Source organism: Macrobrachium nipponense, chromosome 41 (assembly GCF_015104395.2).
Source record: "Macrobrachium nipponense isolate FS-2020 chromosome 41, ASM1510439v2, whole genome shotgun sequence".
Classification (NCBI taxonomy): Eukaryota; Metazoa; Arthropoda; class Malacostraca; order Decapoda; family Palaemonidae; genus Macrobrachium; species Macrobrachium nipponense.
In genome coordinates this window covers 53,388,032-53,393,785 of record NC_061102.1, presented here as the reverse complement: position 1 = coordinate 53,393,785, position 5,754 = coordinate 53,388,032, and positions in this window count along the sequence as shown.

Here is a 5,754-nt window from a genome sequence, read left to right as displayed (position 1 = left end):
CATTTGCAATCATATAATTAGTCTCTCTCTCCCTCTTTCTCTGTCTCTCTCTCTCTCTCTCTCTCTCTGTCTCTCGAATAGGATCCCGAACAAATTAGGACCCTTAAATTGGCACACTGACTAATGGTCGTGCGGACCGCCTTGACCAGCGCTCTAACACAATTTTCTTTGAATACTTCCCATTACGCTGCGCCTCTCATTCTTCGCCAGTGTGCCATTCTTAAGACTTATGGCTGCCCACAAGCAAAGACACTCGCCACATCAACTCGCCCGACCTCCGTTCACTCTCTCTGACTAGCGTTCACTCAGCCGTCCGAAGACCATAGGCAGCCGAGGCCAGCATTCCGACAGCCGGCGAGGAGCCGAGAGCCCAAATCCGCCGAGTGTGATTATAACCTGGACTACCAGCCGCTTCTTGATGACGCGTTGGGGATGATTTTTTGAGTGCGGTCTAAAACGGCGATATATTGGTTAATGTATGAGTACGGGACTGCGCCATGATTTGTGTTAGCGACTGTATGCTCTCCTCCAAAACCACCCTCGCCCTACTCGTCCTCCCCCAACACCCACGTTTTATTTTTTATCTTTTTTTCTAAGTGACGGGTCTTCATCTCTCCTAGAACTGACTTTCAGCGCCAAGTTACTTTGCGCTCACTCTTTCATTTCTTTTCTGTTCAGTGTTCGAGTTTTTTTTTTTTTTTCATCATTTCTCTTATAGCATTCTCTGGACAACTGAATTTAACTTCCCCCATTGTTCCTTGTTTAGTGAACATTCAAGAATGATCCACTTTTTAAAATTCATATTCATCACATCAATCTCAACTGCTACTCTATGAGTTGAATTCAATTCGCTTTAAATTGCGTTACTCCCATTTTGTCAGCCTCCACGGTCAAAACCTTTAAGCCTTATTGTTGCTATTGTACGCAAGGTTTGTCGGCGGATACACTGGAGGCAAACTACCTCTCGCAATATTAATGATGAAATTGCCTCGGGGCGCTGTTCGCAGAATAATGAGTCCTCATATCGCAACAGTGTAAATAAAATTAATGAACTCAACCTAACAAAAAGACTTGAAGACCGCCAGCAACGGCATGCTCTCTCAGAAGGAGTCTGGGGCCTCCTGCCAGCCATTCTTGCCCCCAGGTCTATTTCAGTAATAGATCGCAGGAGCTAAACTGTTGGAATTTTGGATCTCATCACAAACGAATTCTAAGCCATTTCCTTTTGGGCAATTTTATATGGCATATGTCCCAAGTATGCGTGGCCCTGGAGACTTTCCCCGAATTAATTTCCTGTTACAGTGCCCCTGTTTCTTTTTTGTGGGGCGGCAGCTTCAAAGGAATGGATATAAAACGAGCAGCCTCCACAATTATACGATAGTCTTAGTCACGTTTTGAGAGCAGTTACTTCAATAAATATCAAAGTAGGGTGAAGATTCCGTTACTTGAAAAGAGAAATCACGATTTCATGAGAGAGAGAGAGAGAGAGAGAGAGAGAGAGAGAGAGAGAGAGAGAGAGAGAGAGAGAGAGAGAGAGCACGCTGAAGGACATTAAACAGTCCCTTAAAGTGGGAGTTATATGAAGGGTCGCAAGTGCTTCTTATTGGCCCGAGGCGATGCGCCTAATCGAGACGCGAGTGTTTCCCGCCAAAATTGTTCTGAACTTTCATCGAGTTAACAATTCCGCTGCAGAGACCTGGCCGAAGTAAAGTAGAGGCGATTTGCCCCTAATATGTTCCTTTCTGATTAAGAATATGATGTTTTATGCAAAAATGCGGTTGCGACGAGACTGCCCATGGGTGCAATTACAATAATTACAGGGAGCAAGACTGCAAAACGCACTTTTATGAAACACTCCTACCTTAGAACATCCCACAAACGATCGATCAGTGATCACACAAACTCCCCTTTTAGCCTACGTTTCTCTACTCCAGCAAATATAGTATCCATACGCAAAGGTAACTGCCACGTACGTCATAAGACAGGTCATAAACGAATACGAAAGCTTAGTATGACGTCAGGCAGTCTGTCAAGTATCTCGGAAACTGCAAACGAAACAAAATGGGAAAGAGAACGATTAAAACTGATGAGCTAGCAGCGGGAGCGGCCTGGTACTATATGCCATGCCACTATGGAAAGCTGTGTTGGCCACCGTTGCTACCAAACAAAGATGACGAGCGCCAGACCACAGGATTCCACCTTTTTTTTCTTCTTCTTCTTTTTTGCGAGAGATCATTTATTTTCAGCCGACCCTCTAAAGTGAAGTTACCTAGGAGGGCATTTGTCTTAATCACAATTAAAATATCTGCTTTAAAATATGCTGTTATTTATGGCAGATTATATTTTCCAAAGCGTACTATCTTAGATATATATATTTTATAAAGGCATCTGCTTGGATTTTTTTTTTATGGAAGATTCTCAGAGTCCTCCCGGGTTATCTGAATATAAACAAGAAACTCATAAACCGGGGGAACATTACTACTTCCCAGTGTCTCACCGAAGGCCCACCAGCTAGAATATGTTACCCTCATTACCGGAGAATTATTGCCATTGCTCACCATTTAACGGTCATTCGTATGCATGATGACAAGGTGACGCTTAACACTGCAAGAGAAGGATAATGAATTCAAATACTGCCTCTCTGATTGCCTCATTGTAAAAACTAAGTACAATGTACCTCTAGTACCTTCATATACTTCTTCCATTTTGTTGGTCATTTTTTTTGTTAAATCAGGCCATCTGTCTGCAGGCAAGAGTAAAATCTACATGTATATCATAAGGGAGGAGGTTATTTTTTAATCCACTAAATATATTTGTGTAGCCTGTTTTCCTTTACCTGTCAACTGTCAAGATGTTACATTTTTCTTGCGATATCTCAAAATACGAAGTGGATGCAACAAAGATGGCAACCTGTATTTATGAAACACGTTTGCTACTCGTCTTCTCAAGGTATCAACACAAGCAATGTTGATCCCCAATCTCACTGGTGTACTTACTGTGCACCAAAGGCGGAGGTCGTTCTAATAGATTTTTATCTCTACTCATGCCTGTACTTAGCTTGATACTAAGATATCTTTAGCGAGATAATTAATTAGTTCTATAGGCACAAGCACAGGTTTATTTGACACATGTTTAGCATACTGTACAGACCGGTACTATAAATGCAACTGGAAAGACATACAAAATCAGAACGTACTTTGTCTACCAATCATTTCATTTCGGTTCGTTATTGGAAACCACTATACTAATTGAAAATGACAGCTGTGACAAAAAAAAATCTAAAACAGGCATAGTTTTTATGATGTACAACCTGAGACAAGTCAGTCCAGCAAGAAAAGTATATTTCTTAAAAATGTACACTTAATAAATAATCATATACACGTCCCTTGAAAAGGGGCAGGTTAGATTATTCCACTTATGAAATATTATGGTATGACGTATCTATCAATCTGGCTGAATTAAAAAAAAAAAAAAGTGAGATATGAAGCGTGTTGCGCACACTTCGGACAGGGCAGTGGATGGATGGATTATGGAATTTAGGGCATAGCCCATGCGCTGGGACCTATAAGATCATTCAGCGCTGAAATGAAAGTATGGCTAGAAGGAAAAATGAGAAATTAAATAAAAATGATAAACTGATGACAATCCTGCACTTGAACAGGACTGTACATCAGCAAAGGCCATTTTACTCTCCCCCCAGCATTCCGATCATCCAAAGTTATGAAAGGACAGGGCAATGGGGAGGGCTCACAATCAAAATAATCGTGGGAGCACTGCCTAGAGTTACATCTGTAAAACAAGGAGGAGGACTGCAATCTCACGACGAAGCTGAAGCAAATGAAAGATGAAAGTAAGAGCTGGGCCATTCATAATGAGAGAAGCCTTTGATTCTTTCTACTCTTATCAAAGAGGGTAACGCGTGAAACACCCGAAAAATGAGAATATTCCTTACAGGGACAGATGAGTTAAAAATTAATCAGGAGTTGCTCCCTAGAAATCAAAAATAGCAGTGGAGCAATTTTCTTAATTCTCAATTGTGAATTTGGGAGTATGAGATAGAGGAGACAGGAAGTTGACCTTAGAAACAATAAACTCGCCACATTTCACAGGTACTCCCAGGTCTCTATTTTCAGCATCAGCAAATATTAAGTGAGAATGATTACAGTTTCTTGAAACTATTATTCTATGACATCACAGCAAAATCAATTGTTGGAAAAAACTCCCATTTTGTTGATCACCGGCTATTTGTATTGTTTGTGGATGTGTTATAAAGACAATAACAGCTACTAAAATATAATTGTTATTTTGAAAAATAAATTAGAATCACGAAGGATGTATATTAAATGTAGATATACAAGCAATATTTCCAAGTATTTAACTAAAGGTTTTTTAAACAATACGTTTTGATTTTTATTTATATTGATTTCGTAGCGAAATGTTATTGAAGTTTATATTTATATTTTTGTATCAACAGAATTATCCAAAAATTGTAAATTATTAGAATGTAATTGTATTTCTATAATAAAACGATAAAAAAAAAAGTGAGAATGCAAAAAGCTCCTGAAGACGGCGAAGAAAAGGCAGAATGATAACGGAGGAAAAGAATCATCATGTTAAGAGAATGAATACGACCACAAGGGACATGAAGGAGGTCATAACTAGAGAAAAGGTCTAGGAACAAATATACTGCAGTAAAGAACAAAGAAAAAGACCAATCTAATGATGAGACCTGAAATTAGTTTATACAAATGTAGTTAGTAGTGAAACATTTAATACGGCTGAGCTACATGAAGTATACCTAGTTATCTTTGTCGAAAGTTCCTGGTCATGTTAAAAGCACTACTTCATTTACACCCTTGCCACGTAGATAACGAAAGTACACTTGAAACGTTGCAGTATACGATTTGAAAGGGATGACGTTGTCCTGGTTAGGACAATCTATGATTCACACCTATCAGATGGCAGAGAAATATATAAGGTTAATGCTAATGATGGTGATAACGATGAAGATTACGTCACCAGCTAACAAACCATTTACAGATATTAATTCATTTTCGAATATTTCAGTTCCCATAGAAAGGATCAAGAAAACCAGTACTAAATTACCTATAAAAAGTCGTGTTACCAATGATTAAGCTATAGTAGATTCACATCAACCGTGCATCTGATACCTAGGCCCGTCCCTTACGACGCTCCTGATTGGCTGTTGACAAGCCAATCACAGGGCTGGAAACTCTCAGTCTCTCGAGTTAACATAGGCAGGATGCATGTTCCACTGCTCGTGAGGGGTACTTTTGAAAGACGTATCTCTCAGGAGAGGTAGAACACACATCCTGCCTATGTGAACTCGAGAGAGAGTTTCCAGCCCCGTGATTGGCTTATCAACAGCCTATCGGGAGCGTCGTAAGAGACCGGTCTAGACATCAGACGCACGGTTGATGTGAATCTGCTATAGCAGTCATTTCCACGCACCAGTTATACTTAGGTAGAGCAATAAGCGTATGAAGAGCGTCGAGAGTCAGGTTTCCAATTCGTCAAAAGCAACAGTAACGCATTTAAAAAATGCCGGAAGCGAGGTGAGAGCACGTGACCTGCTTGGCCTGGCCGTCGCCGTTCTCCACAAACCTACCCTCCCCTCTCCCCGCCCCTCTGTCGTTTTCCTTTTTGTTTTTCTTTCCTATCTAACCCTCATGAGGCCAAATTATATTCCCATATACGGCTCTGTCTATATTTGCAGTTTGTCACCTGTACTGT